Consider the following 18,905-nt stretch of genomic DNA (forward strand, 5'->3'; position numbering starts at 1 on the left):
TCAGACATTGAAGACAAATTATTTAACCTTGAAAGTAAAGTTGGCCAAACAGAAAAGATGGTAAGAAATCATGAACAGAACCTACAAGAATTATGGGATATCATGAAAAGGCCAAATTTAAGAATTATTGGGATTGAGGAAGGCTTAGAGAAACAAACCAAAGGAATGAACAATCTATTCAATGAAATAATAACAGAAAATTTCCCAAATCTGAAGAATGAAATGGAAAACCAAGTACAAGAGGCTTATAGAACTCCAAACATACAAAATTACAACAGACCCACACCAAGGCACATTATTATGAAAATACCTAACATACAAAATAAAGACAGAATTTTAAAGGACGTGAGAGAAAAGAATCAAATTACATTCAGAGGGAAACCAATAAGAATATCAGCAGATTTTTCAATCCAGACCCTAAAAGCTAGAAGGGCCTGGAACAACATTTACCAAGCCCTGAAAGAAAACGGATGCCAACCAAGAATCTTATACCCAGCAAAACTTACCTTCAAATTTGACGATGAAATAAGATCCTTCCATGATAAACAAAAGCTAAAGGAATTTACAAAAAGAAAGCCAGCATTACAGGACATTCTCAGCAAAATATTCCATGAGGAAGAGATGAAAAACAATGATGCAAATCAGCAACAGGAGGCGCTAGCCTAAAGGAATAGCCAAATAAAGGAGAAACCAAATCATGTCAAAAACAAATATGAGCCAATTGACTGGGAATACAAATCATATCACAATAATAACCCTGAATGTCAATGGCCTGAATTCATCAATCAAAAGACACAGACTGGCAGATTGGATTAAAAAGAAAAATCCAACAATATGCTGCCTGCAAGAGACTCATCTCATAGAAAGAGACACCCATAGACTAAAGGTGAAAGGATGGGGAAAAACATACCATGCACACGGACACAGCAAAAAAGCTGGAGTATCCATCCTCATTTCAGATAATGTGGACTTCAAACCAAAACTAGTCAGAAGGGATAAAGAAGGACATTACATGCTGCTTAAGGGAAGCATAAATCAGCAAGACATAACAATCATAAATATCTATGCCCCGAACATTGGCTCATCCACGTACGTCAAACAAATCCTTCTCAATTCCAGAAATCAAATAGACCTCAACACAATAATACTAAGCGATTTTAACACACCTCTCTCACCACTGGATAGATCGTCCAAACAAAAACTGAATAAAGAAACTATAGATCTCAACAACACAATCAACAATTTAGACTTAACGGACATATATAGAATATACCATCCAACAAAGAACGAATACACTTTCTTCTCAGCAGCACATGGATCCTTCTCTAAAATAGACCATATTTTATGCCACAAAACTACTGTTAGCAAATACAAGAAGATAGAGATACTACCTTGTACTCTATCAGATCATAATGGATTGAAATTAGAAATAAATGACAGAATAAAAAACAGAAACTTCTCCAATACCTGGAGATTAAATAATACACTATTATATGATGAATGGATAACAGAAGACATCAGGAGGGAAATAAAAAAATTCTTAGAAGTAAACGAGAACAAAGACAAATCATATCAAAATCTCTGGGACACTATGAAAGCACTACTTAGAGGAAGATTTATTTCATGGGGTGCATTCAAAAAAAGAAGTAGAAATCAACAAATAAACGACTTAACACTACAGCTCAAAACGCTAGAAAAAGAAGAGCAGACCAATACCAAAAGTAGTAGAAGACAGGAAATAGTTAAAATCAGAGCCGAAATCAACGAAATCAAAACAAAAGAAACAATTGGAAAAATTAACAAAATAAATAGTTGGTTCTTTGAAAAAATAAACAAAATTGATAAAACCTTAGCCACACTAACAAAGAGAAAGAGGGAGAAAACTCAAATTACTAAAATTCGGAATGAACAAGGAAACATCACAACAGACACGAGTGAAATACAAAACATAATTAGAAGCTATTTCGAAAATCTATACTCCAACAAAACAGAAAACCTCGAAGACATCAACAAATTTCTAGAGACATATGAATTACCTAAACTGAACGAGGAGGACATACACAATTTAAATAAACCAATTTCAAGCAATGAAATAGAAGAGGTCATCAAAAGCCTACCAACAAAGAAAAGTTCAGGACCAGATGGGTTCTCAGCCGAGTTCTACAAAACCTTTAAAGAAGAGCTCATTCCAATACTCCTCAAACTATTCCATGAAATAGAAGAGGAGGGAACCCTCCCAAACTCGTTCTATGAAGCCAATATCACCCTGATACCTAAACCAGACAGAGACACATCGAGGAAAGAAAATTTCAGACCAATATCCTTAATGAACATCGACGCAAAAATTCTCAACAAAATTTTAGCAAATCGCATACAAATATATATTAAAAAGATAGTGCACCACGATCAAGTGGGTTTTATCCCAGGGATGCAAGGTTGGTTCAACATTCGGAAATCAATAAATGTCATTCACCATATCAACAGACTTAAAGTTAAGAATCATATGATTATTTCAATAGATGCAGAAAAAGCATTCGATAAAATACAGCATCCCTTCATGCTCAAAACACTAGAAAAAATTGGGGTAGTGGGAACATTCCTTAACATTATAAAGGCAATCTACGCTAAGCCCATGGCCAATATCATTCTAAATGGTGAAAAACTGAAAGCGTTCCCCCTAAAAACTGGAACAAGGCAGGGATGCCCTCTTTCACCGCTTCTATTCAACATCGTCCTTGAGACTCTAGCCAGAGCAATCAGACAAACCAAAGAAATTAAAGGGATACGAATAGGAAAAGAAGAACTCAAACTATCCCTGTTCGCTGATGACATGATTATATATTTAGAGGAACCTGGAAATTCCACCAAAAAACTTTTAGAACTCATAAGTGAATTCAGTAAAGTAGCAGGTTACAAGATCAATGCTCATAAATCCAATGCATTTTTATACATAAGTGATGAATCTTCAGAAAGAGAAATTAGGAAAACTACCCCATTCACAATAGCATCAAAAAAAATAAAATACTTGGGAATCAATCTCACAAAAGAGGTGAAAGACCTCTACAATGAGAACTACAGAACACTAAAGAAAGAAATTCAAGAAAACCTTAGAAAATGGAAAGATCTCCCAAGTTCTTGGATAGGCAGAATTAATATTGTCAAAATGGCTATACTACCTAAAGTGCTATACAGATTCAATGCAATTCCAATTAAAATCCCAATGATGTACCTTGCAGAAATAGAGCAAGCAATTATGAAATTCATCTGGAAGAATAAAAAACCTAGAATAGCTAAAGCAATCCTCAGTAGCAAGAGCGAAGCAGGGGGTATTGCAATACCAGATCTTCAACTCTACTACAAAGCAATAGTAACAAAAACGGCATGGTATTGGTACCAAAATAGACAGGTAGATCAATGGTACAGAATAGAGGACATGGACACAAACCCAAATAAATACAATTTTCTCATACTAGACAAAGGTTCCAAAAATATGCAATGGAGGAAAGATAGCCTCTTCAACAAATGGTGCTGGGAAAACTGGAAAACCATATGCAATAGAATGAAATTAAACCCCTATCTCTCACCCTACACAAAACTCAACTCAAAATGGATCAAGGACCTCGGAATCAGACCAGAGACCCTGCATCTTATAGAAGAAAAAGTAGGTCCAAATCTTCAACTTGTTGGCTTAGGATCAGACTTCCTTAACAGGACTCCCATAGCACAAGAAATAAAAGCAAGAATCAACAACTGGGATAGATTCAAACTTAAAAGCTTTCTCTCAGCAAAGGAAACTATCAGAAATGTGAAGAGAGAGCCTACGGAGTGGGAGAATATCTTTGCCAACCATACCTCAGATAGAGCGCTAATTTCCAGAATCTATAAAGAACTCAAAAAACTCTACACGAAGAATACAAATAATCCAATCAACAAATGGGCTAAGGAAATGAACAGACACTTCACAGAAGAAGATGTACAAGTAATCAACAGATATATGAAGAAATGTTCAACATCCCTAGTAATAAGGGAAATGCAAATCAAAACTACCCTAAGATTTCACCTCACCCCAATTAGAATGGCGATTATCAAGAATACAAGCAACAATAGGTGTTGGCGAGGATGTGGTGAAAAAGGAACACTCATACGTTGCTGGTGGGGTTGCAAATTAGTGCAGCCACTCTGGAAAGCAGTGTGGAGATTCCTCAGAAAGCTTGGAATGGAAACACCATTTGACCCAGCTATCCCACTCCTTGGCCTATACCCAAAGGACTTAAAATCAGCATACTACAGAGATACAGCCACATCAATGTTCATTGCTGCTCAATTCACCATAGCCAGATTGTGGAACCAACCTAGATGCCCTTCAGTTGATGAATGGATAAAGAAACTGTGGCACATTTATACAATGGAATATTACTCCGCAATGAAGAATGATAAAATTATGGCATTTGTAGGCAAATGGACGAAATTGGAGAATATCATGCTAAGTGAGATAAGCCAATCTCAAAAAACTAAAGGACGAATGATCTCGCTGATAAGCGGATGAGGACATATAATGGGGGGTGGGAGGGGTTAGCATTAGGTTTAGGGTTAGGTTTAGGGTTAGGGATAAGGAGAGCGGTAAGAATGAAGGAAAGAAGGACTGTATAGAGGGAAAAGAGGGGTGGGAGGGGTGGGGGGGAAGGGAAAAAAATAAACATCATTGCCCTATGTAAACGTATGATTACACAAATGGTATGCCTTGACTCTATGTACAAATAGAGAAACAACATGTATCCCATTTGTATACAATTAAAAAAAAATAAATATATATTAAAAAAAAAAAAAAAAAAAAAAAAAAAAACCTCAATCCATGTACAGTCAAGTAGAAAAGTCACAAACCAACTCATAATGCTAATGGTTGGGGCTGGGAATATAGCTCAGTTGGTAAAGTGCTTGCTTTGCAAGCACAAGGTCCTGGGTTCAATCTCCAGCACCACCAAAAAAAAAAGAAAGAAAGAAAGAAAAAAAACATACTGCTAATAGTGTCAGAAACTAAAGGGTTGTTGAGAGTCTGTGGGATATTGTGGGACCTTGTGGCAACCCAGGAACACACGAGGTGTCTGGAAAACCTCAGACTATGACCCATCACCATGGCTGCTGCTGGCTGCACCTCTATCTGGCAGGCATAGTTTTGGGTCCTGGGAGAGTGGCCCAGGGACTTGGCAGCCAGCTGCATCCACTCAAATCTGAACAGAGGTAAGGCATACGGGGAGACTGAGGGTTCTGGGCAGTGCCCATGGGGGAAGAAGTTCCAAGATTTATGCAAAAACAGAGAGGTGCCGTAGGGACAGTGTGTGCTTTCAAAATAGAGAGTGGTGGGAAGTCTTCTCCCAGGAAAGAAAATTCCACGAGATGAAGTCTGCTAGGGTGCTGATAATATGGGAAGTTGAGTTAGGGAAACTGGAAAACAGGAAACAGTGGGATCCAGAGTTGAAGCTGCAGGTTCCAAAGGGCTGAGCAACCCATGGAGGTTGGCGATTGAGACTCAGGGACAAGACTGTCTCTTGCTAGGAGCCTGGCACCAAGAGGCCTCCAGGCAGCTTTCTTCCACCAGCACCCACCTCAAAAGAGCAGCACAAACCAGGTTGAAAAGCAGTTTGCCAAGTCAAGAACTGTCTTGCATTATCTAGCACCTGTTGTCCATTAGACCCATTAATTCAGAGCATCTCCATCTAAGAGGGACTACAGAGTTCATCTTCTAAGATAAACAGAATGCACCCTTCAGATGCAATCTCCCAGAGACAGTTTCAGCAACTGAAATAGGAAGACAGTCGGCTTCCACAGGCCAGAGACTTGCAAGCATCCAGTGTTAACCTGTTGACAAACTGAGACAGAAGCCCCCTCCCAGCGCAGGTCTTTCTCTCCCTAATGCTTTGAGCATCAGGTCCCTGCCAGTGGTGTCCTGCTGTGTGGGTAAAACAGAATATGTGAACACACTGGAACACCCAGAGTCAGAGCTAGTTCTCACTCATCAGGTGCTGCCTGCTTTGAGGAGCTTGAGGAAGATTCATCGCGGCCCTAACAACAATAACCACTGCCATTATCCCTACTTACAGAGCACTAACTGTATGGCAGACAATGTTAAGCACTTTGCTACTGATTCATTTAACACACAAAAGACTCTGCAGAAGGCACCACTGACTCCATTTTACAGATGAGGACACTGCAACTGCAGGCATCTACAAACTAGACAGTCGACATCAAGTACCCGGGACCAGTGAGATGGATTTGGTATTTCATCACCGGCATTTTGGGGAGAACAGTGAAAGGGCAGGCGCCAAGTACTTGCAATGTTGCTCTCTGACAGCAGGGGGCGCCAATGTCTGAGAAAAGTCTCCTGCCCAGAAAACCCAGAAACAATTGATGCAGAGGAAGGTCAATGCCAAAAGAAAAAAGGGGGCAAATAGTCCCCTGGGCCTGACGGCCCCAGGAAAAGAACTTTAAACTAAATTGACACAGGCAGCTCAGAATTTGATTTAGTGAGCGTTAGGTTCCAGGTTATTGAGTCTCAGCAGCTCCAGAGTTCAGCAAACATTGCCTGGGGAAAACCAGCCTTGCCTTGGGACTCCTCTGGTTTCTTCTGTCACACCAGCCTGGCAAGACAGATGCAACCTGTTTCTCTTCCCCTCAGTGGTGTCTCTGCTCATTGAGGTCAAGCCCACACCCAAACTCAGAAGAGGCAAATACTCTGGGACAGAAAATGAGATAGGGATCTGTTGGCATCATCTCTAGTTCAGCTCTCTATGGCTTGTTGCTTACACAGCTCTCCAGTCGACTTTAGATCTTCCTTTGTTACAATGTATCCAGTTTTATTCCTATTATCCCAGTAGAGTAGAGGTGGCCTGTTGTTGCTTTCTATATCCTACCAGGATGCAGAAATCCAGGATTCCTCCCTAAGCTTCCGTTTCCTCATCTGTGAAAAGAAGATGATTATGTAAACATTAAAAAAGGGGAAGGAAGAAAATTGACCAACACAGTGCCTAGGTCATGGGAGGAACTTATTAAAGTGTGAGTTTTGGTAGGTCACTGAGGGGACATGTGGAGAGGGAGACCACATGGGCCCTGGTGAAGACTGCTGGCCTTGGAGTCAATGACTTGGATTGAATCCCAGTCTCCGAACTTGTAGGCAACATGACTTTGAAGTGACCTTGAATAACTTGTTTAATCTTTCCTACTTCAGTTCCCAGTCAAATGAAGAAATAAGATAACACAACTTAATAACACATCACATTTTACTTACTACATGAAATAAGGACGGGGAGATTAAGGTGTTATACTATTTGGAGAATGCCTGGGAATGTTATAATGAATATCAAAAAGCCATAAAACAATCAAAAATATTTCTTAGATATTATATCCACTTAGCAATTTTCCCAATTGCTTTGACAGTCATATCTCTTTGAATCTTTACCACCACCAGGTAATATTTAGTAGAACACACATTATCCCCATTGTAAAGATGAGGAAACTAAGGTTCATAGAGATTAAATGAGTTAGCTAAAGTCCACCCAGATACTCAGGAGAAGAACCAGAAAAGGAACTACTCTTCATAACACTAGTTCCAGCCTGCAAGGATATAATAATCCTATCACAAGCATATACTAATTCAGTAGGAGAATGTCATCAAGTAGTATAAGATGGCCATTAGGCAAGATTATGATAGGAGGTCAGAGAAAGAGGAACCGGAAGAGGCAAGTTAGTAAAAATTATGACTAAACCATCCCATCATTGCCCACTACTGACCAGAGCATTAATGAGAACAGATAACTCTTACAGATCTTCATGGGAAAAGAAAACTGGCTCATATTTTTTTTAATTAATTACATACATTTAAACACATTTTTAAAATGTATTTATTCCACCAAAATATTTTGTATTCCTACCATACAACAAGTTCTGTGTAAGATATCAGAATACAATTATGGACAAAAGTATAGTTCCCGCATTCTTAGACTTTATTATCTAGTAAGGAAGACAAAGAAGAATCAAATAATCCATATATACATGTGTATAGTTATTCCTCAGTATCCGGGAGAGATTAGTTCCAGAATCCCTGCAGATACAAAAATCTGCAGTATTCAAATTCCTTCTATAAAATGGCACAATAGTTGCATACAACTACTCACATCCTCCCATATACCTAAAATCATTTCTATTTTATAATAGCCAACACAATGTAAATGCTATGTAAATACTTGTTCTACTGCATTGTTTAGGGAATAATGGCAGGAAAGAAAGGCTGTACATGTTCAATACAGACAAAACTGTTTTTCAAATATTTTCAATTTAGTTGGTTAAATCCATGGATGCGGAACCCATGTACATGAAGGCCGACTTAATTACAAACTGAGATAAACGTTATGGTGGGAAAATATCAAGTGTGTACCAGGAGAGCCCCTAACCTAATAAACCCAATCAAGAATTGGGAAGGGCATGAGAAGGCCCACTTGAGAATGCTGCAGGCAAAGGGAGCATGTGTGAAATCCCCACAGTGAGCACAGGATGCCCCAGGCAGGGGAAGGAGGTGAGTGAGCTTCAAGAGACATGGAGAAGGGAGGTGGGAGAGTGTGGGCTGGAGAGGCTCCAAGGCCAGACCAGTCTGGGGCTTGCAGGCTTTGGCTGGGATTTGGGTCTTCTTAATCTAATAGAAATGTGACCGCTATTTGCTATGGCCTGAATATTTGTAATCCCCTCAAAATTCTTCTGCTGAAACCTAATCACCAGTGTGCTGGCATTAAGTGGAGGAACCCCTGAGAGGTGGTTGGGTCATGAGTGTGGAGCCATCATGAATGGGATTACTGCTTTATAAAAGAGACTCCAACAAGCATTCCTGAGCAACTCAGCCCTCAGCCTAGACCTGCACACGTGACCCCCTGCATTTGCCTATAAAAAGTAACTTGAGGGCAATGAGCCAACACTAGAGAAACTGGACCCAAAATTGTGTAACTCCGCCCTGATGCTTCCTCTAGTCCATTATATCAATATTAGCACCCATAACAAGTCTCTCCCTCTGGAGATGGCCCACGTTCTCCTTTGAATGTGTATTTCCTCCTTTACCCCAAAAGACCTCTCTCCCTTGAGATATCTCACATTCTCCCTTGAACGTGCATCTGTTTTCCTAATAAATCTGTGTCTCTGAAAAATAAGATAAAAATAAGAGACCACAGGAAACTAACTAGCTTCATCTGCCATACGAGAACTCAGCCAGAAGCTGCCATCCATGAACCAGGAAGCTGGACCCTCACCAGGTACCAAATCTGTCAGCCCCTTATCTTGAACTTCTAGCCATTACAACTGTGAGAAATAAATACCTGTTGTTTATAAACCACTCCATTCATGGCATTTTGTTACAGCAGCCCTCGTGGACTAAGACACCATTAAAGAGACATAAGTGGGTAAGAGCCTAGAAGAGGATGGGAAAGGAAGTCAAAGGTGGCTTTTTCAGGGTTCTTTGGTTATAAGCAACAGCAACAAGATCTGGTTTACTTCAGGAAAAATTAATTTACAGGAAGGAAATGTCATAGCATCAAAGGAAAGGCCTTGAGAAGGACAGGAACAAAGGAAGTGCCACAGGCCCAGGCAGCCGGGTTTGACTCAGCTCCAACCACTCTCCAGCCCTGTGGCACTCCCCTCCAGATTCAAATTCCCCAGAGACGACCTGACAAGCTCCCCTTGGGTGCACCTGTTCACCTAACACATCTATACTGACAGCCGCCAAGGGAGTGGGTGTTTGCCAAAGGAAATCACAAAAAAGTTGAGTGATGTTTCCAAAGAACTGGAAAGAAATTTTAGACAAACAAAAAACAATCCATGAGGGGTTGGGGGTGTAGCTCAGTGGTAAGGCATCTTCCTTCTATGCCCAAGGCCCTGAGTTTGATCTCCAGCACCATAAGAAAAAATAAAAATTATCAGATGTCTACTGCAGATTCTGAAGAAAAGACAAGAGGGTCATCAGGAAGAAACTGGATGTACCTGTGGTTTTGCCCAGGAAGCAAACTACTTCAGGCAGCAACTCTTCATAGGGGCAAACTATATGGAGGTTTGGGAGAAGGGAAGTAGAGAAAAAAGTTGTTGGATGAAACTTCAAATGAGGTACCATGTCATATAACACTCCCTTAGGCCTCATTCTCTGACTCATCTGTAACTTTCAGAGAGAAAGCACCACTAAATATACAAGCCACCAAAGGTAATAAAAGGTGGCAGAGGAAACTGAACAGGAATTTAATCTTTCCATCAATAATATGCATAAACCTATTCATCCAAGGATGGAAGCTGACCCAGAAGTGTTTCCTTCCTTAGGGAGACGAAGAAAGGAATAAGTTATCTATAGATGTGATTCTGGGTGTGCAGAAAAATATGCTGGGAAAACAAATCATGGGTCTCCAGACAGACCTTGAGGCAGGAAATATCAGAGATGGGCCAGAGCCATTTCTCTTACTCTCTATCCATTGGCATGGTGGTTTCCTTCCTGAACTGGCAAGCTTTAACTAAAATATGCTAATTCAATGCATAATTTCTCACAGGAAGCATATTTCAAATGTGAGTTGCAGCATCTTAAGATATCTACAATGCTTCAAATAAAGTAGACATTGCAAAAGAAGACAAAAATTGGGTGCTGGGCAAGATGGGGAGGATTTGTTCCCCTCTCTACTGCTTATTTTCATTGGAAGAGTTCAGGTTCCTCATGCAGTTCTGAGGCGCTACCTTAACAATTTCTGGAAGTCTTATTTATTTTCATGCTTCCACTATGGCATTTCGATTAAACTTTTCAGTAAAATAAAAGTGTCATTGATTCTAAGGATAGGAGATAAAACTGTGATGTGTACCACGTCAAACTTTGAAAACATCACTGCCAAAATCAAGAAATGTCTATTTTGCAGAAAGGAAGTCATTTACAAACATGTCACTTCCACAGGAAGCAAGCAGATGAATTTCCAAAGAGAACTCAAGAGAATGTGAGAATGTAGAAGGAAAAACTGTATAGTTTCCTCAAGGAGAAAACTCTTACTACTAATACATCACAGTAGCTTCCTTACTGTTTCAGCTCTGGTCTCTACTTTTTCCAATTTAATCAATTTCATACCAGTTCTCAGACGGATTTTTTTTTTTTTTTTTTTTTTTTGTACCAGGAATTGAAGCCAGGGGCACTTAACCACTGAGCCACATCTCCAGCCCTTTTTATTTTTATTTTGAGACAGGGTCTCACTAAGTTGCTGAGGATGGCTTTGAACTTGCCATCCTCCTACCTCAGCCTCCTGAGCCACTGGGATTACAGGCGTGAACCACAGCACCCATCTCAGAGCAATCTTTCTACTGAAGGACTATCCTTTAATACTAGGGTGCCTACCTTCCTAAATTACCCTAAACTTCTTGACATAATTTCCTCTTTTCATATATTTGCATATTTCCTTGATGACTTTTATCAATCTGTACACCATCCATATTATTACTTTCTGAATGTTGATTAAATTGCCTTATTTTATTTTTCTTGCCTCATTGTAGGCAATATTATAATTATCACTTAAATATTTTCAGTATACATTAATGTAAATACCTAGCTTTAAAATGTCTGTAACATAACACCAAAAATCATCCTGTGCCTCCCCTAGTGATACTACACTTCAGTAGACATCCTTTAGCCTGTCAATCAAGACCTGCCCTTGGCTCCCACTAAGTCCCTTCCATACATCTTACACTCTGGCCAAAGTAGGCAACGCCATTACACACACACACACTGTTCCCTCCAGAGCTTGTCCCACCACCCATCTCTGCCTTTCAAATCACACTAATCACTCAGGACCCAACCTTCTAATACACCCTGACTTGAAGCATTCCCCAACCCCTCTTCAGCCTGAAAGAATCTCCCTTCTCTGAATTCTCACTGCACTTGGAGCATTTGGGCCTTCTCATTTGGGACTGAGCACTGACCTCGAAAACCAAGGTTGTAATAGACAACTTCTCTTCTTTTCGAACATCTGTGGGCTTCCTGAGATCAGAAGTCAGCTAAATTCTCTGCATAGGATGGTGCACAATGAAGGTTTAGTGGATAAATACGTTTTCCACACTTTGCTTTTTATCATAAAACATGAATCTGCTCCTCTGCTCTTCACAAAATAAAATTCCAATAACATAGTAGCTGTAAAGGGACAGGATCCTTCATACTTTGGTCCAAAGTGCATTTGATACACACACACACACACACACACACACACACACACACATCTCCACCCATTCCCAGTTACCACCACCCCTCCAAACACATACTCCCTGTTCCAGCCACACCCAACTCCTTGGCATTCTCTAAGTGGGGCAGACTACCCCATGGGCCAGTTCCCCTTCAAGCATCCCAATAAATACACTCCCCAACTAGCAAACACCAACTCAGTGATCTCATGTTAGCTAAAATAGCATCTCTTCCTTTCAGCCTTTTCCAGCTCCCTAGGGCCCTTCTTACTCCCACTTCATTCTATATATTCTTTTATTGAAGCACCTCTCAGTGATGTAGTTTTTGTTTGTTTACGTGACTGTGGCCTCCATTAGAACGTAATCTCCCATGAGCATCTATCTTATTCAGGATCCCCAATACCTAGTATAGTACCTGGCACATAGTAGGTGTTCAATATTTGGTGAATGGCCGGTGGTAGGTTAAAAATGTAAACTATTGGATAGGGAGAAGAAATAAGGTCCATGGGATTCAATGTAAGCAAATGAGACAATATAAATGACTAAGATGATGAGGGTTTATGAGTGGAAAACACCCTAATGAGAAATGGGGACACCTGAGACCTGGCCTCACCTTTACTACCAACTAGCCACCTGACTTCCTGAGCCTCAGTTTCTCCAGCCATACAATCAGGAGACTGGAATGATTGATCTTTGCAGTCATTCCCAGCCCTTATAATCTCCTCAAAATAGTATTAAATTTTTTTTCTAGTTAGTTCCCTCAAGGCATCACCCCTAAAACTTCACCAAACTACTGGATATCATATCACAAGTATAAATCAAGTGCCATTTGCCTCAGAGTGCTTCAGTCTTCTCCTTGATCTTATTTTTAAGCTAATGAAGTTTCTATTTCATTTTTAGAGGAGTCACCTGTACTTCCTCTAATTACCAAATCCTAGGGAAATTACATCTTTCCTCATAACCTGTTGCTCAGCTTCCTATAATGGTTTGTAGTGCAACTCACAAAAAGCCAGCCCAAACTAGCTAAAACCATCTGAGAAGTTTGGTAATGAGGAAGATTTCAAGACATGATCTAATCAAGACTAAGTTCCATTCTATTATTCTCTGGGCTCTTCAGACTGAGTTCCTCATTGTAGCACAACAGTTGCGGCACTTTCCGGCCATTCGTGTGCTTATCACTTGTGTTACATCAGTTTTTTCACCACTGCGACAGGCAGAGATGTACAAGGCCCACAGAGGCTGGGGCTCAAGGCCACACTGACACTCATTAAAGTCTCAGTCAAGCCTAGAGAGTCAGAGGAGGGAAAATACAATCTGCCTCCTTTGTGAGAGGAACTGCAAATCACGTGGAAAAGCACATGAATCCAGGAAGGAGAGAACGATTGGGGCCAAAAAAGCAATAAATCACATTTTCTATAAGCTTCATGGTTTCAGCTTCCATGTAAGTCTTTACTCCACATGGAGTGACTGATATAATATGAAGTTGGGATGGATTTTTTTCCCATGTGGATACCAATTGATCAAGCACCACTAAAAAAAAAAAAAAAAAATTCTTCCCATCACACAGCAGTAGTACTTCTATCATGAATTCAGTATCCACATACATGAAAGCCAGTCTCCTGGTTTATTTGCCTCCTCCACTACCAATATTAAACTGTCTTAAATACTGTAGATACATATGAATCTTGACATCCAGAAGAGGAAATTTTCCCACTTTGTTCTTCTTCAATGATGTCTTGGCTATCTTCATCCTTTTCCTTTTTATATAAATTTTTGTAAATTAGCTTATCACATGCCACCCCCAAAAAATCTAAAACCAAATATCTTGGTAGAAAATTTTTACTGGAAGTTCTTTGAATCTATATATCATATTGGAGGGAAGGGACATTCTGAAAATATTGATTCTGTTAATATGATATAGTGTATTTTCCCATTCATTTACATCTTCCTTACTATTACTCAGTAAAGATTTTAAATGTGTCTTGTAAAGGTCTTACATATTATTTCTGGGTACTGTATATGTTATATCATTTTAAATTATAAACTTTTAAAACTTAGTTCTTATTCTTTGCTGATAGAAGGAAAATATATTCTTACATTTAGTTTTATTTCTAGAAAATTTAATAAGCCCTCATTAATTCTAGTAATTTATAATTGTAGAAAATCAAAATGAACACACAAATAAATCATCTGCAAATAGTGGCAATTTTGTTTCTTTCATTCTAAACCTTACACACTTCATTTCTTTCTCTTGACTTATTAGGCTATCTAGTACAATACTGAATAGAAGTAGAGAAAGCAGGAATCTGTCTTACCCCTCAAATTTTACCTTATAATATTAATGAATTTCCTTCTATATTTAGTCAGTTAGAATTTTTACCACAAATGGATGGTGACTTTTACCCAAAGATTTTTCTCCATCTACTGAGTGGTCGTAGAATTTCTTTTCCCTTAATCTATGATTGTGGTGGATGATACTGATTTTCAAATGTAAACAAACGTTGTTTTCCTGTATTATGATGTATTAAGCTTTTATGCATTACTGTTTGGGGTTGGTTTTGGGGGTTTTTGTTGTTGTTGTTGTTATGCTATTATTTTGCTAAAGATATTTTCCTCTATGTTCATAAGTGAAATTGACGTGCAATTTCCCTGAAAAAAAATTTTGTTTTTTTCAGATGTAGGTTTCAAGATTATGCTAGTAGCCTCATACATTGAGTATTTTTGAAGTGGTCCTTCCTTTGCTGTTCTTTGACACAGTTTGCATAAGATTAGAATAATTTTGTACCTGAATGTTTGATAGACCTCACCAGTGAAGGGCAAGCTGGATTCTGGGCCTGACTTCTGTTTTTTGTTTTTGTGGAAAGATTATATGCAATTTTTTTGTGTGTGGTTACAGGACTATTCAGACTCTAGTTTTTTCAGTCAGTTTTGATGTTACTTTTAAAGGAATTTATCCATTTCAACTAGATTTTAAATGTACTGGCATAGAGTTGTTCAGAAAATCCTCTGATTGCATATAAATGTCTGCAGATATGTAGTGATTAATTCCTTTTCATTCTTGATATTGGTTATTTCTACATTATCTTTTCTTCTGAAATGGCGTCCACAGAAGTTGTTGATTTTATTAGACATTGTGAAGAATCAGCCTTTGATTTCATTAATCCTCTACTTAATATGCATTTCATCATTTTTTGCTTTTAGTTCTAAAAGTTCTAAAAGAAGCTTTTATTTTTCTTCTTTTACTTTGTTTGAATTCACTTCCTTTTTGAGATCAATGTGTATCTCATTAACTTGCAGTCTTTTCTTCTAATATAGGCATTTGAGGTTACTATTTCCACTCTAAGTTCTATGTTAGCTGCATTCTAATAATCTTTGATATAGTATTTTTATTACTATTCAGTACAAATATTTTTCTAATATGCTTTATGATATATTCTTTTGGTTACTTAAAAGTATATTTCTTAATTTTCAAATACATTGAGATTTTCTAATTGTCCTTGTACAATTGCATTATTGCCAGAATTCATACTTCATGATTTTGATTCTTTGAAATCTGTAGAGATGTGTTTTATAGACCAGTGTTGGTTATTTTTGTAAATGACCCGTGTGTGCTTGAAAAGGTTGTATATTCTGTAGTTTAAAGTGCATTGCTATGTTTATTACCTATTGCTGCATACCAAATCATCTCCCAAAACTTACTGGTTTAAAACAAAAAATATTTTTATTTGCTCACAATTCCATTGTGAACTAATCAGTTGGGCTTCCTCACACATTTGCAATTGCTTAGTTGGTTTGAGACTAGCTTAGTTTGGTCACAGATGGCCTTACTCACACGTCTGGCAGATGCCTAGGCAATCTTGGTTCTCCCACACACGACTTCTCCAGCCAGCTAGCTTGGCAACAGCATTCCAAATGAGCAAGAATAGAGGTATAAGGCTCAGATTCTAAAATCATACAATATCATTTCTGTGGCATTCTATGGGTCAAAATAAGTAACAATGTTAACCAAGATGCACAGGGTAGGGAAATAGACTGCTTCTTGTTGGGAGGATCTTTTAAAAATGTATGACTATTTTTAATACAACCACAAGTGATATCCACTTGTCCTCTGATATTAACATCTATTATATCAGCTTTCATTTATTGACTTATTTGATTAGTGTGTGTATCTCAATTGGTTTGCTTTGAACTTTTCTAGGCCCTATTACTTTAGATGTTTCTCTTATAAACAGCAAGTTGTTGGATTTTGTTAGTTTTGGTTTTGTCTGTTTTAATGTGATTTAATTTTTTTTAAACTGGAGCATTTGCTTTATTCATATTTGATATTGTTACTGAGAGGTTTGAGTATAAACCTACCATCTTACTGTGTTCTTTCAGTTTATCCTAACTGCTCTGTATTTCTTTTGCTCCCTGTAATAGTTAATTTCATGTGTCAGCTTAACTGATCATGAGGTGCACAGATACTTGGCCAAACACCATTCATGACATGTCCATGAAAGTGTGCTTGGATGACATTAACACATAAATTGTGAGATTGAGCAAAGTAGATTGCCTTTCTTAAACTGGGTGGGCCTCATCCAATCAGTGAAGGCCTGAATAGACCACATGGTGACCCTCCCATGAGTCAGGGAACTCCTCCTGCCTGGGTGCTTACCTGGAACACCCATCTTTTCCTGCCTTCAGACTTGACCTGAAACATCAACTCTTTGGGGGCCAGTTTTTGGAGTGGAATTTAGAACACAAATTCTCTGGTTCTCATATTGTTGGATTTGAATGAAACTGAACCTTTGGCTCTTCTGGGTCTCCAGCTTGCCCACTGCAGATCTTGGGACTCGTCAGCCTCTGCAATCTTTATAGAGTCAATTCCTTATAATAGATCACGTATGCAAATATATAATGACTAACACAGACAAGCTTGCATCTTGCTTCAGAGTGTAAAGGGACTTAACCTATAGGGTTGCTCTCAGCCTCTGGGGCCTCTGTTGAAGTTTAAAGACAAGAAGAAAAGTCATACAAAAATCATGCCAGAGTGGAGCTGGGGCTGTAGCTCACTGGTAGAGTGCTTGGCTTGGACATGTGGGGCACTGGGTTCGATTCTTAGCACCACATAAAAATAAAGAAAGATATTGTGTCCATCTACAACTAAAAAAAATTTTTTAATTATGCCAGATTATTATTCTACAAGTTTTAAAACATCTTTCCTAATTCAGGTGATTCAAATGTGGATCATCTGTGAGGCAGAATAAGTATTTCAACTTAAAAAATTCAAACCTGAATGAGTTATGTTCCTTTCCTTCCCCCAACCCCTGAAAGTGAAAACAAAAATAGATTAGTTGTTTCTGTAACGTTCTATGGAAACAATCTGTTATGCTTGGAGTCTGCTCTCTCCTTCCATTTGTCCCTCGTCTTGTGTCACACATGTCTCCACAAGCAGGTACACAGTCCTTCCTCTCACAAGCAAATACCAGAAGCTAAGAAATGATAAAGAAAGCTCATGCTGTCTGAGTGCTGCTGGGAAAACATTGTAAGAGGAGAGCCCAGCAACCTGTGGCCATGGAGATGGTTTGTAATCAGCAAGCCAAGGCCCTCACTTTCCTTCCTTCTCTGGGCATCCAAGAATGGTTGGTTTAAAAACCCTAAGCCCACAGACTATTTTCCAGCAACAACTGCATAGCAACCAGGATTCATACACTGCAAACCCGGCAGTCAGAAACTGCTCGTGTCCTGCTTATCAAAACCAAACTTATGACAGCAAACACACCACGCTTCCTTTCTTAGCAGAAGGGCAGACCTGATATCCTGAACTGTCTTCTCAATTGAAACTAAATCCCTGGATAAAATAATTAAGCATTTAAAAACACACGTACCCACATACACACTGCTGAGCTAGCACGAAAGGAAGCAAATCTACAAAGGCCAAATGAAGTGAAAGCAAGAACCTTGGGAAGTGAGCAGGCAACAAAGTCACCTTTGGCCCTGAGTTTCTGTCTCCACAGCTTCCATGGCTTGGGGTTTGTGAAGCAAAAACTGAAGTGCCACTAACATGGAGTCTATTAGGAGATGTCACCGAAATCTTGTTCCACCACCCAGGACTACACCCTGAAGGTAAAAGTAGACAAGAAGACAAGGAAGTGCACGTGTTTTGACTTTGCTGTTGGGGTGGAGGAAGATCTCCCCTGAAGCTCTGACCACAAGCCAGCCCTCAACTGCTCTGCCGTCTGAGTGAACACCCTGTGGTAGCGCCTTCATTTGCAGAAGGCTGAGTAAATCCTTTCTGGAGAAGCAAAACTTCAACTGAGGACTTCCACAATCCCCACAATTTTCCAAGGAAAATGAACAGCTTTACGGTTTTTTAAAAATCACACAATAAACAAGGAATGAGATGCTAAAAACAACAGGCAGAAAATTCCACAAGCAGCAAAATCAGATCACGGAGAGCTCAGATGTTGGGATTATGAGATTTAGAATACAAAATGTTTCTGCAGCTCCAACCTTGCCCATTTCTCCTGTTCCAAATGTGAACTCCACGTGTTCTGGCTCTCATGTCCTTCTCTACTTCTTCAGAAACACTGTACTTTTTTTTTCTTTTTTTTCTTTTGGTAGCAGAGGAGGCGGGGGTTACTGGTTATTAAACTCAGCAGCACTTGACCACTGAGCCACATCCCCAGACCTTTTTTGTG

This window comes from Sciurus carolinensis, chromosome 1 (assembly GCF_902686445.1).
Source record: "Sciurus carolinensis chromosome 1, mSciCar1.2, whole genome shotgun sequence".
Classification (NCBI taxonomy): Eukaryota; Metazoa; Chordata; class Mammalia; order Rodentia; family Sciuridae; genus Sciurus; species Sciurus carolinensis.